We start from the raw sequence: 20,670 nt of genomic DNA on the forward strand, positions 1-20,670 counted from the left end.
CAGTTGGGCAAGTAAGACACTACTTATCCACTTCAGAATAAATGGCATAATTAAACTAACATAGGATAGGAAGGATAAAAATAATGCTTGAAAAGAAATTCTCAGGCATTTCCATCTGTCTTACTGGCTAAAAGTTAATAACATACCCAGAACTCCTTTTTCTGTCTTTAGATTTTTCTCCTAGCTGATCTCCTATAGTGATGCACTATTACATAATGTTTTGCATATTTTCTATGGTCCTAAAACATTGCTTTCATTATTATGTGATATAATATATATCACATAATGATTTGATAGTTTAATTATATATCAAAATAAATGTATCACATATTAAATGCCCATGACATATGTGACATATATGTACATGTGCGCACACACACACACACATATGTATATATATAATATTCAATATCACTGAAGACACTGCATTTCTTTTAAATAAATAAATCATGACCATACTGACCAAGTGGACAATAAAAATACATATTGGCAAGTCTATGAAAATTCTTTACCTCATAGAGAAGGAATAAATCTGGATTATCTTGCTCTGAAAACACAACAAAGGGGAGCAAAGAGACTGGAGTTCTTTCTGGTTTAAATATCATGAAAGACTGAGGATAATGGCTTCCTCCACAATCAGGGCATTAGCCAGCTCAGACAATGAACAACTTCATACTCTGGAAGGGTGAAAGGTCATCTAGATGTTTTACTAGTTCAAGATTCAGGAACAGGCTACATGTAAATCACCCCCCAAAAGAGTTAGCTATTGTAGTTCTGAAGCAGAGAAGTGACTTTAGTCTTGTGGGCTTATTGTCTTGAACTTTATGGACAAGGAGTCCTTACACCCACTTGTTGCAATTTAACTCCACTCTTCTTATGCAGTCCTTAGTGGAAACAGGAAACAGCTGCTTTCCATCACTCAGAGAATATCCCTCATATTCTCAGAGACTATTATTAAGTCCCCCTCAGCATGCTTGCTTTTTCTCTCTAAGCTGAATAAACCCAGTTCCTTCAGGCCATATTTAGAGGGGCAATTCTCAAGCCTTTAATCATCTGGGTAGCTAACAAGGATGGAAGATGCTATATAAAAGTATTCCTTCTATAGCTTCATGATTTCACTTTGGAATGGTCGAGAACACATTCTAATCACATCTTAGCATGGAATCTTAATTTGAAAGCTATCTTTTTTCCTAAGAATAGGTACAACTCCCTTTCCCCTGTTTCTCTTTCATTTATCACCCGAAGTAGGAAGTGGCCTGGGAAATCAACCTGCTGCTCTTGCTCATTAGTCTTTTCTTACATTCAATAATTTATACAAAATTGACCAGATCAGCCAACTTCTCACTCTATTTTAGCCTTCGAAGTCTGCCTTTCTCCAGGGCGGCTGATTTTTTTTTTCTAGATCTGCCATAATAATTTCTTACACATTTCATCATGACAAGGTCAACTTAGGTGAGTAGCAGAAGCTTTCTTCACCTGCAAGCACTGAACTGGCCTGATTAACCAGTCGACTCCATCCATTCCACCTTCTGTTCTTTGTATTGGCTGGTACCCACAGCACACTGGGGTCAAGGCTGAAAACTTACTCTCTAAGCACTGCTGGTCTTGCCAGCTGAGTTGTACACTTAGTGAATATTAATTGTATGCATTTCTAAATACTTGGACTTGTTATTGTGATGATAAAAGTTAATTAAATGGCTCAAACTGATTAATACAGGACTGGAAGAAAAGACAATTGTTGCTTCTGTGAAAACCAGGTTGAAAGTCATGGAAATTCTTCACAAAGACAAACTGATGTTAAGAGAAAGTGTTTTGTTTTTTTTTTTTTTTTTTTGGAAACAATTTGGCAGTTCCTCAAAAGAGTAAACATAAAATTATCATATGATCCAGCAATTCTGCTCCTGGGCATAATCCAAAAGAATTAAAAACAGAGACTCAAACAGATACTTCTACACAATATTCATGGAAACATTGTTTACAATAGCCAAAACCCGGGGGAAAATGTCCACTGACAGATGATGGATAAACAAAATGTAGTATACCATACAGAAGTATATTTGTCAGTCATGAAAAGAAAGAAAATTTCTGACACAGACTCCAACAAAGAAGAACCTTGAGGATATTAAACTAATTGAAATAAGCCAGATACAGAGGACATACACTGCATGATTTCACTTACATGAGTATCTACAACAGGGAAAATTTACAGAAATAGAAAGAGGAATAGAGGTTACCAAGGACTGGGAGTAGAGGGTAATGGCTCTTTATTGTTTAAAGAGTTCATAGTTTCTATTTGGGAAGATTAAAAAAAAAAATCTGGAAATGGATAGTGATGATTACTGCACATCATTGTGAACACAGTTAATGTCCTTGACTTGTATAAAGAATGATTAAAATGTAGCTTTTATTCTATGTTTTACCACAATCATTTTTTTCCCTAATTTTAGGTGTGAGGGAGATAGCTATAAAATATATAACAAAAAAGAAATAATAGGATGAAAATCTAGAGGAATCCTGTACTCAGGGTGTTCAGCAATTATTCTTAAGTTCTATCTACTTCAAATTAATTAAAAACTGGAAATTATAGATGATGCATTATGAATGTGTTCATGCAAAAAAATATAGCACAGATTAGCAACTGGCACCGCTATGTCAAAGAAAATTCCTTGACCTTTTATAAAAAACTCAACCTCAGTATGTAAGTTTGTGTGTATGTGTGTGTGTGTGTGTGTGTATACATATGTGCATATAGACATATATTCACATACATTTGTTCTAAGTTCAAAACTTTAAGGTTTGCATCTCTCTGTCTCTCTCCTCTTATGTTTATATACTCAGCTACTTTGACTTCTTTTTTAATTAAACAGCTGACCAACAACAGTTCCTGACTGAACTAGAAAGGAGGGCTTCTAAAGTATGGAAAATGAGATTTAGCTGTCTCTGGCTTAGCCGCCACCCACAGAGGTGTTTCAACACTGGTGAACTTACGTTACTAGTATATAAATATTATATATAACTTGTGCAAAATACTCACATATCTCCTTTGGCAAAGGCTCTAAACGCTTCACTGAGTTACAAAACCCTTACACAAAAGGATTCATTCATTTCTCCACCACTGGCAAGTAGCCAGCCAGAGACTGAATAGAGGTGAAAGTCACTCATATTACCCAATAGTTTGGGGGTGAAAAAAAAAGAAGTAAAAGTCTGGATGCAAAATTATAGCCAGAGAAAACCTTGGACTTAAAGAAATAATGGTATAACTGAAGCCAGGATTTGGCTGAGACACCAACAGCGACATCACTTACACTCCTATGAGTCATCACAGAGTTACATGAAAATATTGGGATTCAATGTTAACTTTTCATAATCAGATACTAACAGTCCTACAGGAGACCAAGGATGTATTTCTATCAGACTTCTAATGGAAAGGGACTATAACAATAGCTCTATAGGAAAAAAAAAAAACTGGCATCAAGGTAATTAGTATTAGTCCATCTTGGTGTTAAATGCACTTGGTGTTAAATGTTTTTAGTACTTCAACAGTATTTAATCCTTAAATGCACTTAAATATTTTAAGTGTTTGCTGTGACTTGTACAGAGTGACTAACAAATGTTGAATTAAACATTCACTCTGCTGGCTATGAGCACGAGTTATTAACTTCAGTGACATGAATCACCAGCATTGGAAAGGCACTTAGAGACCATGTGCTCCAACCCAACACAACTCACTCTCTAATATGTCTTTGTCTAAGCACAATGAACTCTCTACTTTATGAGAAAGGTCATCCCACTTTGGACAATTCAAATTGATCGTATTCTTCTAGATCTTGGACTTGAAATTCCCATCAAGTGGTCTCAGTTAATAGTAGCACCATTGCCTCGTGCTTGCACAATCACTGTAGTTCTTCAGACATCTTCACATGTCTTTCAGTCTTCACAAAAACCCCACGGGGTAAATATGATGGCTTTTAGTCTCTACATTCTATAGCTAAAGGAAAAGAAGCCTGAATTACTTGGGTGCAAAACCTATCAAGAAGAACCTGGATGAACATTTGGCCCTTTTAATGCCAGCAAGGGGGTTTTCCAATAGTGCATTTTCTCTTTCCTCTCCATGGCTGGCCCCAATCACAACAGTGGTGTCCTTCAACTGCTTCCTTCAGGACAAGTTCAGGGTGTTTCACTATCTTTGCCAAGCCTTTTTTCCATATCCTTCTTAAAATTAGTTTCTCAACATACTCCAGATAAAGTCTAGCAGTATATGGAGGATATCCAGAATGGAGAACGTGGACCTGCAAGTAGCTGCTGTTACCCACCTTGTTCTGAACAATACTTTTAATGCAAATGATTTACTTTTGGCAGTAGCTGCATCACACCATTGAGACATAGCAATTTTTTTGTTATTATACACAGACTGTCATTATGTCTGATTTTCCAAATCCCTTCTGTAATGAGGTAATAAAGAGGAAGAAATAAAGGAAGGCAAGCAGGAAGGGAAGATTGGCCTCCAAGTTTAGCCTGCTTCCAAACCATCTGAGTAGCTCATCAACACAGGTTGCTGAGCCCAGCCCCGGGACTTCTGGTTTAATAGAATGAGGTTGGGACCCAAAATTTGCATTTCTAACATGTTCCCACATGTGGCAGAAGCTGCTGGTTCAGGGACCACTCTGAATGCCACTACTGTAGTCCATACTTACGTAATTCTTTTTTTTCTCTCTCTCTTGGAAGCAAATGCAAACAATATGTATGTCTGTATTAATTTTGTACTTTATTACATGATCTCTGAATTTTAAGTTTGCAGAGGTAAACTAGCCTTTGTAGCCACATAGTACTAGTGACTGCATATCCAATGTCTTCATCAGGTTGGTGATGACAACGTTAAATATCATAAGACCAAAACTGGAACCTGTTCCCAGATCCTCAGTTACTTCCTTCCTGGTTAGCTGTTTCTTTAATTAATACTCTGTGGCAGGTTTTATACAGCAAAGGAAAAGTTGAATTTCACCAGCTGAAGTGTATTGTGAGGACTAATTAGACCAGGAGTCCACCCACCTGGGCCAATTGACTATTCATTCCATTTCCTCAGTGGCCCCTTAGGTTCTCTGAAGAATCCATAGGACTGTGCCAACTGCCCTTGAAGATTGTTAGCATAGTGGAAGGGTTCAGAAGCTTAGGAGTTGGGCAAGGCCAAGCTATTGATGAATCTGATTTTCAAACTCACCTTTTACATTGTTGAGATCATTGAATGTCCCAGAATAGGCAACTTACCAATCATAGTGTTTGCTATTCATAATGATTGCATAATTATGTTCCTTTCCTGTTCAGAAACTTCCAGAAGCTTTTAATGCTTAGTGCATACAGTATAATTGATATAGAACTGGCTACCAACCTCTCATTGTAGACTCACCTTTCGTTCTGGAAAGCCTAAGCTAAATAATATCCCTAAAACATATATTATGTATTCTAAAATCTGTCTTTAGACTAGTAACCCTATCAGAATGCTTTTCTCCTACCTCTGATATTTACCTTAAAAATTTTTGACTAAATTAGAAAAAAAAAAAAGAGAAAACTTTCCATTCTTCAAATTCAAACTTCAACTCCAGCTTTTCAATGAAATGCTTACTTTTGGTATAAACTAAAGTCAGACTTCTTTTCCTAGCTCCCCATGTAATTACTGGATGCTGGATATCTGACCCCTCACACATACTGTGAGGGGAACTATGTATGTATATACATGTCTATTTCCTCCAATGGAATACTAAGCTCCTCAAAGATGGGCAGAAACAAAAACTTAATTAAATCTCCACACACTCTTATATTCTAGTTTGCTGGCACTAGCAGATAAGGAATATATATTCACTGATTTGATCTTAGAAGAAACTGACTCTGTGAGTTGAAATCCTTATACTTCTGAAATCCTAACTCACAGAGACAGACACATAAAGCACACCCCTGGAACACACTCTTGGGCTTATATATTGGAGGAACAAGTGATACTCTAACATACCACACCAACATTCCTACTCCAGAAGGTTTTCATTGATTGTGGAGGAGTAAAAAAATAATAATGACAGAAAAATAATAGATGATGAGAGCTAGAGGTGCTGAACTACTTAACATGCTTGGTTAATCTGTTTAGTCATTCATTCATCCTCAGAATAACAGCTGAGCATCTAGTATGCACTGAGTCTTCCTTTCTTCACTTGTTTGAATTTATTTGATAGCTTAGTTTCTCTGATGTGGTTCAACAAATATTAAAGACCAGATGTAAGCAAAGAATGACACCTAAATTACAGGACAATGAAATGGTCCCTGTTCTTAAAAGAGTTCACTGAGTAGTAAGGGAATACAAACATCTCCCTAAGAATTTAAAGCCATGCGTTCACAGGGCACAATGAGCGGACAGAAGCAGGACGTCTACTCCAGCTCAGGGAAGTCAGGGAATTTCCTGGAGCAAGAATATGACAGAAAAATTCATATCAACATCTGTTAAGACTGGCAGGGATCCTGGGCACCGAGAGACCCAGTCCAGGTAATAGAGACATGCTGGCTCATTAGACAGGGGGGCACATAAAGGTGCTCACTTTCTATTCAGTGGCCTTTTGCCCTTTCTGAACTTGCTTACTTGGGGTTCTGATAAGGTTGCTTGATAGGAGTCAGGCAAGGCCAAGCTATTGATGAATCTGATTCCTGGCACAGGAGTAACAAAGTACCACAAGCTGGGTGGCTTAAAATGAGAGAATGCTCTCTCTCTCTCCCAGATCTAGGGGCTGGAAATCAAGGTGTTGGCTGGATCATGCTCTCTTTGAGGTCCCTAGGAAAAGGCCCTTCCCTCCTGCTCCTTCCAGCTCCTGGTTGTTTGCTGGCCATCTTTGGCACTCCTTGGCTTCTGCCACACAACTCTGGTCCCTGCTTTCATCTTTGATTAGCCTCCATCTTCACATGGCCTTCTTTCTTTATTTATTTGGTACTGGGGATTGAACCCAGAGGCACTTAATCACTGAGCCACATCCTCAGAAAACTCCTCCCCCAACTTTTTTTTTTTTTAAATTTCGAGATAGAGTGTCACTAAGTTGCTAAGGGCCTTGCTCAAGTTGCTGAAGCTGGTTTTGAACTTGCAATACTCCGGCCTCAACCTCCAGAGTGGCTGGGATTACAAGCGAGCGCCACCATGCCGGGCCACATGATCTTCTTCTTATAGGAACACCAGTCATATGATTACTCAAGACCCACCCTCCTCCAACATGACTCTCGTCTTAACGAATTACATCAGCAATGGCCCTATCTCCAAATAAGGTCACATTCTGAGAATCAGAACGTCAACATACCTTTTAAATTTTTTTTTGGTCTGGCTACCCCATAAGAGTGGGTATTCACAAGTTAGGCTATGTTGAGTGTGTTCTAAATGCTCAGTCTAACTGTGGAGTCCTTCAGGGAAAGGAATGTTCTTTCTCTTTCTTGTCACCCCCCAGAGTCCTCTCCACAGCTCCACACACAGCCCCTGCTTGGTAAATTCTCATCAACTAACAGACTTCATTAGAAAGACACACATGATCAAGTGACAAGCCCATGGACAGTGTTTTACTGTGATAGACAAAAGCTTCTTGGCATTGTTTACGCATCCATGTAGCCCCACAGAGGCGAGGTATGTCAAGGAGGGCAGAATCACCAAACGGCGTAGGCAATTGTATACAGTATTTTATCCTTTCTACTTATCCCACCTTAGGAAGGCAATGAAAATGGGGGAGGAAAAGCAAGAAAGAGAAATTTCAGTAGTACAAAGTGAGGCCTTATGGAGAACCAGAACCTGGGAAGACTGCTTATTCTGCCTTGGCACTCATGTAGTTCACTCTTCCTGTTTAGTGTAGCCTGCTTGACCACATGGGCCACTTCAGAGCTGCCTAACAAACCAACATAATGCACTATTGTTCTTCAGAAGCAGTTTAGCAGACCCAGTGCTTACCTTACTTCAGCCATCATCATGTGCTGCAGCTGCCATGGCTCCTTCAGAACTGCACCTAAGATGTCCTAAATAGACTTGGCAAGAACTTCATGAGAGCTTGCAAAGTCGGCCCTCATGAAATATACATGAGCCTCAGAAGAAGGAAGCAAGTAAAAAACATAGCCTCTTTGGAGCTCTGATAGATACATTATTGGGTCACCGTGTTCAGTCTCTTCACGGTACATAGTTATGCACATTGATAAGTACCTATATTATACATTCCGATGCGCAGTCATGATAAAGTAGAGCATATGTAGATCTTTAATGATCTTTATGGGAATGTCATTAGATACCTCTTCAAGCTCAACACACACACACACACATACATACAAGAAAGTCTGTCTCCTGTGATGAAACACCTTATAATTCTATATTGTCCCCCCCCCCCCATTTTCTACAGATGGGCTTTTATTCATGTGTGCATAAATAAGGGAATTCATTTCACAGGTCTACAGGATGAAGGAGTCCTTTGTGCGAATGGACAGTTTCTCAGATGTGGCAGCTCAAATGCATTCATGAGACCATCAGAGAAAAAGACGTAACAGGAAGAAGTCCCTCAGTGCAGGCAAAGAAAGAGACTGTGTGGCACAATGTGTAATGGCAAAATTTGGAGGAAAACTAAGCCAACATGATAACACTCTTCTCCTGGCTGAATTCTCTCAATCCCTGCAGCTCCATCACACACTATGGATTCTGACAATTACCCAGTTGTTTCCTGTCATGGAGGGAGTCTCTACAACAAGTCTGAGAGTTCTCTGAGGCCATATCTTCTGATCTCTGAGGCCATATCTCTTTATTTGACCTCACCTTCCAATTCCACTCTGACTTCAATATACACATGCTTGGGAAACACCCTTCAAACACCCTTTTCCATTCTCCTAGCTCTTAAGACATATAGGACCTGTACTAAATTTAAATCCCTATTAATATTCAGCCAAACACTTTAATTTAGATAGAAGTGTCTATATAGTAATGAACCTGCATAGTTTTTCAACAAATATACAGAGCTTATGGGTTACTATATTAGTTCGTTTTGTATTATCATAATAAAATACTTGAGGATGAATACTTTATAAAGAAAAGAGGTTTATTTTACTCATGGTTTTGGGGTCCAAGCTTAGGCAGTCATTTAACTGACCTCTGGTAAGGAGCTTCTATTACTTCACAACATGGCTGGTGGCAATAATGGTGAGTGGCATGAACAGAAGAGGACAAACGTGGGTGCTGCCACTTTATAACAACCTGCTCTCAGGTAACTAATCCAGTATGCATTATACAACCCTCACTCACAAGACAGAAATTGATCACATTTGAGGCAGCACTTCAATAACCTAATTACCTCCCACTAATCCCCACATCTTAAAGGTTCCATCACCTCTTGACACTGTAACACTGAGACCAAGCATCCAGCACACAAACCTTTATGGAATAAACTATATTTAAACCATAGTAGTTATTCAAGAATATCCATTTCATGAACTTGCAACTTTATTTTTTTAACCTATGCTGTTATTTTCTATTTCACCAGAATTGGCCATGAATAAATAATACAAAATGGGTAGATATATGCATTCCTTTCTTCATAAATATTGACCCATATCTTTTTTAAAATGTAGAATTTCTCAACCATAATAAATGATTTCTTAAAAGAATCTCTTCCTGGTGCTCACTTTGGCAGCACATATAAATTGGAACAATACCAAGAAGATTAGCATGGCCACTGTGCAAGGACAACACAAAAATTCATGAAGCAATCTATAGTTTTTAGACAAAGAGGAATGAGGGGAAAGGAGAGGGGATGGGAATGGGAAAGACCATAGAATGAATCTGACATCACTTTCCTATGTTCAAATATGATACACGACAAGTATAATTCCACACCATGTACAAGAACGGGAAGTTATACTCCATGTATGTATAATATGTCAAAATACATTCTACTGTCAGGTATAACTAAAAAGAACAAAGAAAAAATTCTAAAAAAAAAAAAAAACCTTTGCATGAAGTTGCATATTTATTTTCACAAGATTGCTTGTACTTGAATCTTTTGAAATTTGTCATAAATTCATTCAAAAACATTTATTAATCACCCACTACACAAGAACCATTTCAAGAGATTATCTCCAGTAGTGGAGATAACACCATAAACCGCCTAAGGATGGAGCAAAAGATCAAGTACAAATTATAAAGAAAAGTATCAAGGAGAAGAGTACAGTGGAGAATGGGGTTGGACATGCTCAGCAGAGAGACACTGAGATGTCATACAGGGGAGCCAGGAAAGGCCCCCCTGAGTCAGAGACAGGTGAGGAGAGACCAAAAGGAAAGAAGGAAGTGAGCCAGGTGGGGAGCTGGGGACAAGCACTGTGGATGGAGGGAACGGTGGCCACAAGCCTCAGGAGAAATGAGCTCAGAGTGTTTGAAAAATTGCAAAGAGGTCAACAAGTGGAAGCCTCATGAGTCAGAGAGGTTACAGTCAAAGAGCAGGCAAAGAAGGGACAGGTGGAGGCAGCTGCATAAGGCACAGTCTGTGGTATATGAAGCCATTGTAGGGATTAGAACAGGGGGTTTTTAAAAGAAGTTTTATTTTAGTTTTTAAATGCTTATGGGGTACAGTGTTTTGATGCATGTGCATTGTGTAATGATAAATTCAGAGCAATGCATATATATCCATCACTTCTAACACTTGTCATTGATTTGTGATGAGAACATTGAAAATCCTCTCTTCTAGTTGCTTTGAAATATGCAGTAGTTGATCTCATAGTAATAGAGTAGATCAGTGGTTAGCAGAAGCTGGGGAAGGGAGGGAGGCTGGTAAATTTATACCAGATAGAAGGAACAGGGGCGGGTGTTCCACTGCACAGTAGGGTGACCACAGTGAACAGGGGATTTTGACATGACCCACATCTCCTCAGGGAGTGCTGACTGCTAAGTTACCAAAAGCTTCTGAGGGAAACAAGAAAGAGACTAAGAGGCCATTGGAATAACCCAATGGAGAGGGAGGAAGCAACAGAGATATGGGAAGAGGCTGGATTTCAAATATAGCTAACAAAAACTAGGAAGATCAATTTAATTATTTGCTTGAACTATTTGCTTAGAACCTTGGCAATTTTCTAAAAAAGAAATCAACATTACCTTTCAAGCATTGATATTCATCCCTGCTGAAAGAATTCTCGAGAATGTGTTAGATCTTCTGAACACAGGAGTGGCAAAAAATATTCTGATCATCGGTGGCATTAAAAAAAAAAGAAGCACACATCCTGCCTTGGAACAGTTTTTGCCCTAGTGGAAATTACCGAAAAGAAAGACGGCACACTGAACGTTTACAACAGGATGGGTGGTGGGTGGGGACTTACTGAAAATCGATTCAAGAGGCAAAGAATCCAGTCCATTTGTGGGATGGCGGAGTAGAAAAAAGTAGTTATGGGACAAGGGAATGAGGTAAAAAGTATTACCATTGGGGTCAATCGCTCTATAATCAGTCTTCAAAAAGAAAAGCAAGATACATCACAACCCCCAGCCCATGTGGCTCCCCTTAGAGACCTGAAAAAGCAAACAGAATAATAAAATGACGGCTGCTCCCGTAAGTCTGCTCTTTTCCACTGATAACAGGAAATGAATCAGACCTCGTCCAATCGGAGATGACTGACACTGTCATGGAGTAGCTCCATAAGCATGAGCCAACTCTAGGGGAGATAGAAACTGCGTTCTAGAGGACAAGACAGATTCTGATAATAATCCACTGCTTCTGTATCTAATGTGCCACACTTTATATATGGTTTCTCCTCGTGGTAATTCACTAGACAAAACTGCCGTCTCTATTTTATGAAGAAAAATGAAGGCTCAGAGAGATGAGTGATTTGTAGGACTACAAAGCTAGTAAGTAAAAAAGGTAGAGGCCAGGTGCGGTGGTGCACGCCTGTAATCCCAGCAGCTTGGGAGGCTGAGGCAGGAGGATTGGGAGTTCAAAGCCAACCTCAGCAAAAGTGAGGCACTAAGCAATTCAGTGAGACCCTGTCTCTAAATAAAATACAAAAGAGGGCTGGAGATGTGGCTCAGTGATTGAATGTCCCTGAGTTCAAACCCCAGTAACCCCACCCAACACACACACACACACACACACACACGCGCGCGCGCGCGCGCGCGCGCGCGCGCGCAAAAGATAGAAAGCTAAACCAGGACTTATTGGTTGCAAGTTCTCCTCTCTTCTCACCCTGAGTTGCTCATCAGCAACTGAATGAGACCACCATGAGTGGAGTGAGTGAAAAATATTCTTTAAGGTAACCCTAAAGCAAACTCCTGAGAAAGCAACCAAGAACCCAGACCTAAAACAATAGGGGATAAGGTGAGCTTTCTTTAAGAGATTTTAAACAGACTGTAAATTCAAGATATTGTTTTGTATAGAAATTCAAACTGGATGCACTGGAAACTGTAAGGATAATAATAATAATAATAATAATAATAACAACAGTAAGTGTTGAGGAGGCAGACACTGAGCTAGCAGATTCCATGCATCATCCCTAGGCCTTTCAAAATCTTTGTCAAGTAGATGCTTTGGTCTGCATTTCATTTGATTTTTTGAATTGCCTCAGTAATAAGGGCTTCCTCAGATTCCCCAAAGGGGCAAAGCCATGCCTTAAATCCACAAGGAATCAACTCTGTAGGCTTCCTTCTGCCAGTATGGTGACGTGGTCTAGAGCATGGCCCCTGGGCGCTCTGTCTGGGTTGGAGTTCTGGCTCTGCCTTTTTCTAGCATGGCTTAGGAAAGTTACTTATCATCACTCTACCCCAGTATCCTCATTTATAAAATAAGGATAATAACAGTACCTACCTCACAGGGTAGGTAAGATTAAATAAACCACTATGGGGATGTGTGTGTATTTACAGAGAGAGAGAGAGAGAGAGAGAGAGAGAGAGAGAGAGAGAGAGAGAGAGAGCACTTACAATATAATGCCTAGCACATAGTAAGCACTATATATGTTATCAATAATCATCAATAGTTACTGGGTCACACTATTAAAAAAAGAAAAACAGTGTCAGCTACTATTGCATGATTGCTACTTTTCTTTGAATAAAGTGGAAGAAGGACTCTCTATTCACACTACTCGTGGGGTCTCATCTGTTCAGAGTTAACAGAGACTCTAAGTAACATCATAATATAATGCAAATGGTAACAACCCAATCTCCTTAAGAGGCAAGCATGCCATCCGATCAGTTCAAAAAACCCCCGAGATATTAATAGCCTTGTACAAACAAAGTGTTTATTATAACTCGTGGTTTTTTAAAGTGGTTTCTATGCTGTGTATGTCTCCAATGTGGCGCCAGGTTAGGATTCAGTATTAAGGGGATTGTATGCCGTAAAATTCCATAAAACAGGAGCACAGTATAGTTATTTTTTTTTGGCGGGGGTGGGTAGCACTTTTTGCAAGTCTAATTTAACAGATAGTCAGTTTTTTTGGCTGACCTCTTTTTATTTTACACCCCTTTGGGCAATATGAGAGTGAAAGCTGAACTCTGTATCACTGTTCATGTGTGCGCTTTCATGTGTAGTGGGGGAGAGTGTCATTAACCCCAGTAGTACTGTGATCCTTGACATGATAGGAACCTCACCTTTTAGTTCTGAAGTCTCTTAAAAAGCAGATCCTGGCCATCTACCTTGAACTTTCACCCTAAAGCCTTAGGGATGCACATTTTAAAGTCTTTTGCAGAGGTGTTTTATACAGAATGTCCTTAAAGGCAATTCACTCTTCCCTACTGAAATTGTTGTTTACTTATTAGCTCCATAAACTTCAATTCACCCTTTCATCCTCAAATCTGAAAATCCATTTAGTATACAGTTTGAGGCCAAAAAAATAAATAGATATAAATGACTTAGGATTTAGCCACTGTTTTATATCCTTGCAACCAGCCTCCTCTAGAACTGAGATTTCCATGCGTTGGAAAAGCTGGTTATTTTCAAATGTAACTTAAACAAGGATTTAAATGCCACATTTGAAAGAAAGAGGTCAGAGAAAGCAGGAGGGGATTTTTGTTTTACTCTCATTTGTCAAAGTTCTGATCGAGTGATCAGAAGACAAGGGAGTTCCCTTGCCAAGCTTACGGTGGTGCTGAAGCTGGGTGACCTACTTCTCTATAAAAATGAATAGTGCCAGAGTCTTTGAAGGCCACAGTCAAGAAATACAGGGTTTTTTGTAAACCCACTGAGATTGTTTCATCTCAGCACATTTGTCTTCCACTGAGGAACAGCCACCCACCAGCAGAGTGTCTTCTATTAAGCTGTCTGGTGCCAACATTAGTGGCCCCACAACCAGCCTCACATGAGAAGGTGACATTTTGCTAGCTCCTTCTCTTGATGCAGTATGACATATGAACTCAGTACACCACTGTGCTTCCTCAGGGAGTTATTTTTGCATAATTTTATTCAGCCGTCTGGAATTCATAAGCTAGTCTTAAAAATGACCTGGTAACTGATTTTCACTGATATGTCAATCAAAGACTTTCCCCTGGAGGAATGGCAGGTACAGAAGTCAAATCTAAGATGGTGACATGGAAGGAAAACATATGTTGGGTGCCCACTTTCCACCTGGCAAACATACACCTTGTTTCATCTCACTCTCACAATAAATGGACAGTGAATCAGGAATTCCTCAGAAAACTTAGGTCATATTTCCCATGACATTGAACACCACACCAGCCTGCTTCATAAAGGGTGAGTAGGGAATACAGAGGTAGCCACCAAATCCCAAAGGTAGCAAACACACTGAAACACAATGAAGATAGTCCTAACATAATACTATGCACACTAATGAACTAAACCCACTTCTCTATCTAATCTATTCAAATATCCCTGAAATAAATACTGTTGGGCTCAAGAGAATCTTGATTCAGATAGATGGCTCAGCCTCTTTGAATTATGTCTGTCCACTCAAGGAACTTAACCAAAATGGCAAATTAACCCCAAAGTCTCATAACTCGCACTATGATTTGGATATGGTTTGAGTATGTCCCCCAGGGATTCATGTATTGGGAGCTTGGACCCCACTGTGGCAGTGATAAGAGGTAATGGAATTTTTATGAGGCAAACTTTAAGAGGTAGATGGCCAGACTGACCTAGCCCCCTTATTCTAGCTTCCTAACTCACCATGTGATCCATCTTTTACCCTTGCATAAGCTCCTGCTATCATGGTGCCACAAGGCAATGTAGCCAAGGGAATCCTCACCAGAGCCAGTGCCATGCTATTTGGATTTTCAGCCTCTAAAACTGAGCTAAATAAACCTCTTTTCTCTGTTAAGTACTTAACCTCAGTTGTTTCATTATACTTACAGAACAAAACAAAACCAACCCAGATGAATATAACTTACCAGAATGGGATCTCAGGCATTTCTCTGGGTTCTCTAGAGTTTGCTTAGAGTACCGTGGGCATGTCTTATTGGTGAAAAGACTACACTGTTGAGTCATAGCTTACTGGTCTGTTCTTCCACCAGATCCTGAACAGAAAGGCAGAAGCTCAATCTGATTTATCTCTAGATGGCTGGAAATGAGTATGGAGACAGAACAAGGAGGTGCTCACTTTGGATTTTCCAACTGTTACTCCACGTCACACAGTGGGGCTGGGTGTCATTAAACGTGGATGCAACTTCTTTAACATAATCCCCATTGAGAAATAGGGTCTGTTTCCTTTCCCTTTGAATCTGGGCTGCCCTGTAGCTCATTTGATCAGTAAAGTGCAAGTAATATCAGTTCTGGGCCAAGAGGATTGGCAGCTTCGACCTTGTAAAGCAACTCCTGAGCCTCCATGGAAGCCACACAGAAACACCCTGAGACAGAAGAGAGAATGAGGGTCCCTGCTGAGTCCAGCCTTCCTGCCATCCAGAAGCTCCAAGCATATGAGAAAAGTCATCAATGATCCTTCAAACCAGCCATCTGGATGCCACCAAGTAGCCCCAGTTAAAGTCACATGGAACTAAAGAATATATCAGCCAAGCCCTGACCAAATTTTTTGACTCATAAACAAATTATGAAATGAAATAAAATGGATATTATTTGAGACCATACAATTTTTGGATAGTTTTTTTAAAAAAAAATTTAGCAAATACATAACCAAACAGTGATATGAATCCTACTATCCTGGAGGTGGTAAGGTAATTGAAAATAGGTGTGGAGAGGGTATGGTTTGTGAGGGGAAACTAGAAATGCCTCAGAGGTCTAAGTCCTATCCGATCAGCAGATCTAAGCATAGGTATTATTCGATGGCCCCAACGAATTCTTTAGGGACACAAGGGACACAAATTACTGGCTTAGACAAGCCAGTAATTTCTCCAGGCCTGATTTCTTCACTGTACGGTGGAGAATTCATCACACTCCAAGGTAGCAGGTGTCCTTGCTCACCATACAAGTGATATTCAACTTGAAAAAGATTTGCCTTTGTAGTTTCCCTCTATCTTATAACTCCAGTCATGATTTTAATCATAAATATAGAGGCAACTTAATCAAAGAAAGATGTGTTCGAATTTCCAGATGGGCTAAGCAGTACTGACTTGTGGGTTTGAAACCACTCCCAGAGAACTGGAGATTTATCTGAGCATATTTCAATAAAGGCTGCCTTTGTTATAAAGCTTTAAAAACACAGCAAGAAGCCAGGCTCAGCGGTGCATGTCTGTAATCCCAGTGACTCAGGAGGCTGAGGCACAAGGATTGTAAGTTCAAAGCCAGTCTCAGCCACTTAGTGAAGCCCTAAGCAACTTAGCAAGATCCTGACTCAAAATAAAAATAACAAAAAAGGGCTGGGGATGTGGCTCAGTTGTTAAGTGCCCCTGGGTTTAATCCCCCAATATAAGAAAAAAAAAAAAAAAAAGAAAAAAAACTAAAAAAACCTAGCAAGGATACTTTCTATCTGGAAAAAGTTGATTTTTCTCTCCTCTTTGCCTACATCTATGAAAGGGCTTTATCCCTCTCATAGTTCCTACATTATTGGCATACATTTGAAGCCATATCTGGATCATAGAAGTATATGCTAGTTAGGATTCATTAACATGATAGAGGTTACACCAAGTAGGACAGTAAGATTTTATTTTACTACCTTTCTGACAGACTGTTTTATAAAGAGGAGAAGGTTGTAAAAACCTTGAATTCCCAAGTTTTTTAGTTTTATCCAAGCTCAGTGTAATTTCATCAAAATCTCAGGTCCCCAAATCTCCCAGATAGGAAGAACCAACAGACCTCCATAGCCTGGGACCAGACAACCCTGAGCTCACTCTCAGAGGTGCTACTTTAGGATATCAAGCTAATATTATGACTCTAAAAAGAGTACCAGGAAATATTGTATGGGACAGAATGACCACCCCCCCCCCAATTTGGGATAGGTCTTCAATCTCCCAATGTTCTCCAAATGAGAATGGAAAGATGCAGTTCTAAAGGAAAGAAGGATCACATCCAAATCACCAAGAGAGCTTGTTGAAACCGCATCTGTCCAGAAGCAATTGTCCTTTTTCTTCCCAGAAAGAACTGTGGGTAGCCCTCATAAAAGACACACTTGATGAGGAAGTACCTGTGCTCACATGTATGCTCACACACAGTTGCATACATGGGAAACTGTGAAATCAATCATCTAAGAAATCCTAATAAATCACTCATACAACTATCTCAGCACCCTAAGAATTGATTCACAGTCTCCCTAACTTCCTCTAGGGAGTTGAATGTCAACTATATGTCAGGTAATACAGTAATCAAAGGACATCTAGAAACTTTAGAGACTTTGTTCTTCGGAACAGACAAGCTTTCCAAATAGTTGGAGATCTGCCCATTTAAGCACCAAGCCATTTTTTTTTTCCAAAGTAATATTTCAGCAATTCTGGATATAAACCTTTCTAAAATTTATTGCCTGTGTTCAATTTTCCTGAATATAATTTAGCCTCACCTTCATAATTCAAGGCTGTAATCACAGGCATCAATTTCTGTCCTGGGACTACAAAAGGGAGTTAGTTTATTACTTAAGGTTGCAAAGACCTCTAGATGACAGCTGGAGGCAAATGGAAAGTTGGTAAACAACAATCCAAAAGTGGGACTCCAAATAAAAAAGCCAGAAGCAGAAGTCAGAAACTAGGTAGGGAGCCAAGGAGATAAAATAGAGGTTAACTATCAACAGTGGAAGATTTAGCAAAATTGCCCACAACAGGCATTGCTTCCATGACTTGATTTCCTGAGTTAGTTTGCAACTGGCAAAACCTCAGCTCTAAAGGATCATCTCTGTGGCTGTCAGGGTATCTTCCTCTGCTTTCCCTTCTTCCGTGCTTCTAACTTCTTGTGGTCCTACAGACCATCCACCTGGTCAGAAGTGGATAAAGGGCTCAGCTGCCTTCCTGATAACTCAGCTGTATGAGGGCTTTGTTGTGGTCAGGAACCTCTCTAACGCATTTCCTGGACATCAGCTATTTTCAGGAGGTGATATTGCTGCAAGGTGAGTTCCAGACAGATTAGAAGGTGTGATTCTTTCTTACTTTTCTGCTGGAGCTGTCTCCTACAGGTGTTCTGTGACAGTGACCATCATGCCCTTGCCTCTTAGAACTAAAAACTTCCATCTTGGGATGTACCCTTTCCAAGTGAGAGACTCAAATCCACGTGGGTCTGGTTGCCTGTGTCATGGAGTAGTTAATATTGCAAAAAATCTCTGAGAAGGGGACACATCTACTAAGAACTCACCAAATTCCTCCAATTTTACCAGCCTCATTGGATGCATCCCTTCTTAGAGCCAGGATAGCCTCTGGGAGGAAGGGAAGTCATCAGCAAGCCTTCTGGCAGAGACCACTCATCAGAGCAAAGGCCAAGATATCAAAGAATAACAGTGATTTAGCAGTTTATGTTGCAGGCAACAAGAACTAAGAGACCCTGCCTTCAATTTACTGAAGCCACATAACTGAAACAGCATCAAAGAGAATAATCCATAATACAGTCATCAGCCCAGACAGAAACTGAGTGTTTTAATTGAAAAAAGAAGGGAAAAAAGGAGACACAGGAGATGTTCTCATGTTTGTTTGTTTGTTTGAAATCACCTTGCAATTTATCTGGCTACCCTTAATCTGGCTTCTTTTCACAGGAACCATCTTTGCTTCCTCTTCCAAACATCACTCCACCCTCTGGCCTAGTTTTCCTTATTTTTCTTCTCTTCTGGCTCTTATTGAGGGAAAGAGGAAGGGAAAGATTGTCTATGAACAGCATAGTTACGTGGTGAGGAACAGGAGGGCTTTGGAAGCCAGAGATGGAATGGGATCCCAGACCTGCCACTCCCTAGCCATGTGACCCTGGCCCAGTTACTTCATTTCTCTGTGACTCAGTGTCTCTGTCAAGTAGAGAAAGGATAGAGTTGTAGAAAGAACCCCTGGTAGCACTAACTCCACAAGACAGTTGTCAGTGTCGTCTGACACACTTCTAAACACACACAAGTACACCATGACACTGCACTGGTAGTAGAAGCCCAGGGCCTGGCCATCTGTCACACCTCATAGTGCTCTCTCAGAAGACACATCAAGATTTAAAGATCCCTGAGCAGAAGTTCTTGAAGACCCATTTTAATAAAGTAAGAATTACTTTTCATGAGCACGCATATCAACTAGTACTTGAAAACTGTTTTAAAACATTCAACTGGTTCCTGAGATCTCATTTACAACATTGATGTAGGGTAATTCCCATTTTCATAATAAATATAAGGGGAATTCTTAGCTTCATTATCCAAATTTCCAAATAACTGAATGCACACATGACTGTCAATTCCTTCACCTTCCTCAAATAAGCCTACTTTTTAACCATACTGTCACACATACCTGCTCCTTGACTTTGGGGATTCCAGATTTGGGCTCTTAATTCTCTTTAGTCTCCCTCTCATATTCTGCCTGGAGGGCAGTATCTTTCTCTCCTCATCTCCAGGTCCTGAGCACCATGTGCCAGGTACCCTAAATAAACCTGTGTCATTTGGGTACTGATTATATAGCTCAGTAGTAGAGCACTTGCCTAGTACATAGGAGGCCCTGGATTTGGTCCCCAGTACAAGCCTTTCCTGCCAAGAATGACCACCCCTCATCCTGTTTTACTATATCTGAAGATTCTTCTGGAGGTCTCACACAAACGTCAGCTCCCTGGTGGACCTCCAGGGCATATATTATGTACGTGACACCATGCTATAGTTTAACTGTCTGTTGAGTTGGGCTTCATTGTGCATAAGAATCATCTGGGGGTTCTCCTTAAAATGTAGATTCTGATTCAATAAGATTCAATAAAATGTAGATTCTGATTCTACACTTCTCACAGCTCCAAGGTGATGCTGAAGCTACCACCTACATAATGGACTTTGAAGAACAGGCCTGCGACCTCAGGATCTAGACCCGTGGTCATCATCTTTTGACACAATCAACTGGTTCCTGAGATCCAACTGAATGTGTCAAAATGTGTACAGCTGCCCCGCCAACTCTACTAGGAAGACGAGAGGAGATGAAATTATGGAGAACAGAGGGGCTTGGGGGAGGAGGGAAGATTGAAGAGTGTGGGTAAAATTAGAGGGGAAAAAAGAAACTGAATGAAATTAGTAAACAGATGAGGAAGTAAAGAAGAAAAGGAGCGAAAATACAATAGGATGGAAGGAAAGAGGAAAATAAGAGACAGACACAGCATGAGAAGCAGAAGG

At 40.0% G+C, this 20,670-nt stretch overlaps 1 protein-coding gene and 1 non-coding gene across 2 annotated transcripts in view; one reads left to right on the forward strand and one right to left on the reverse strand.

Moving 5' to 3' along the window:
- Window positions 1-20,670, reverse strand: part of Tgfb2 (transforming growth factor beta 2) — an 84,822-nt gene that overhangs the window by 10,996 nt on the left and 53,156 nt on the right. The window lies entirely within an intron of this gene.
- Window positions 9,662-9,764, forward strand: LOC143379772 (U6 spliceosomal RNA). The gene has a single exon (XR_013088550.1). It is a non-coding gene; the product is annotated as a U6 spliceosomal RNA (small nuclear RNA).

Source organism: Callospermophilus lateralis, chromosome 13 (assembly GCF_048772815.1).
Source record: "Callospermophilus lateralis isolate mCalLat2 chromosome 13, mCalLat2.hap1, whole genome shotgun sequence".
Lineage (NCBI taxonomy): Eukaryota > Metazoa > Chordata > Mammalia > Rodentia > Sciuridae > Callospermophilus > Callospermophilus lateralis.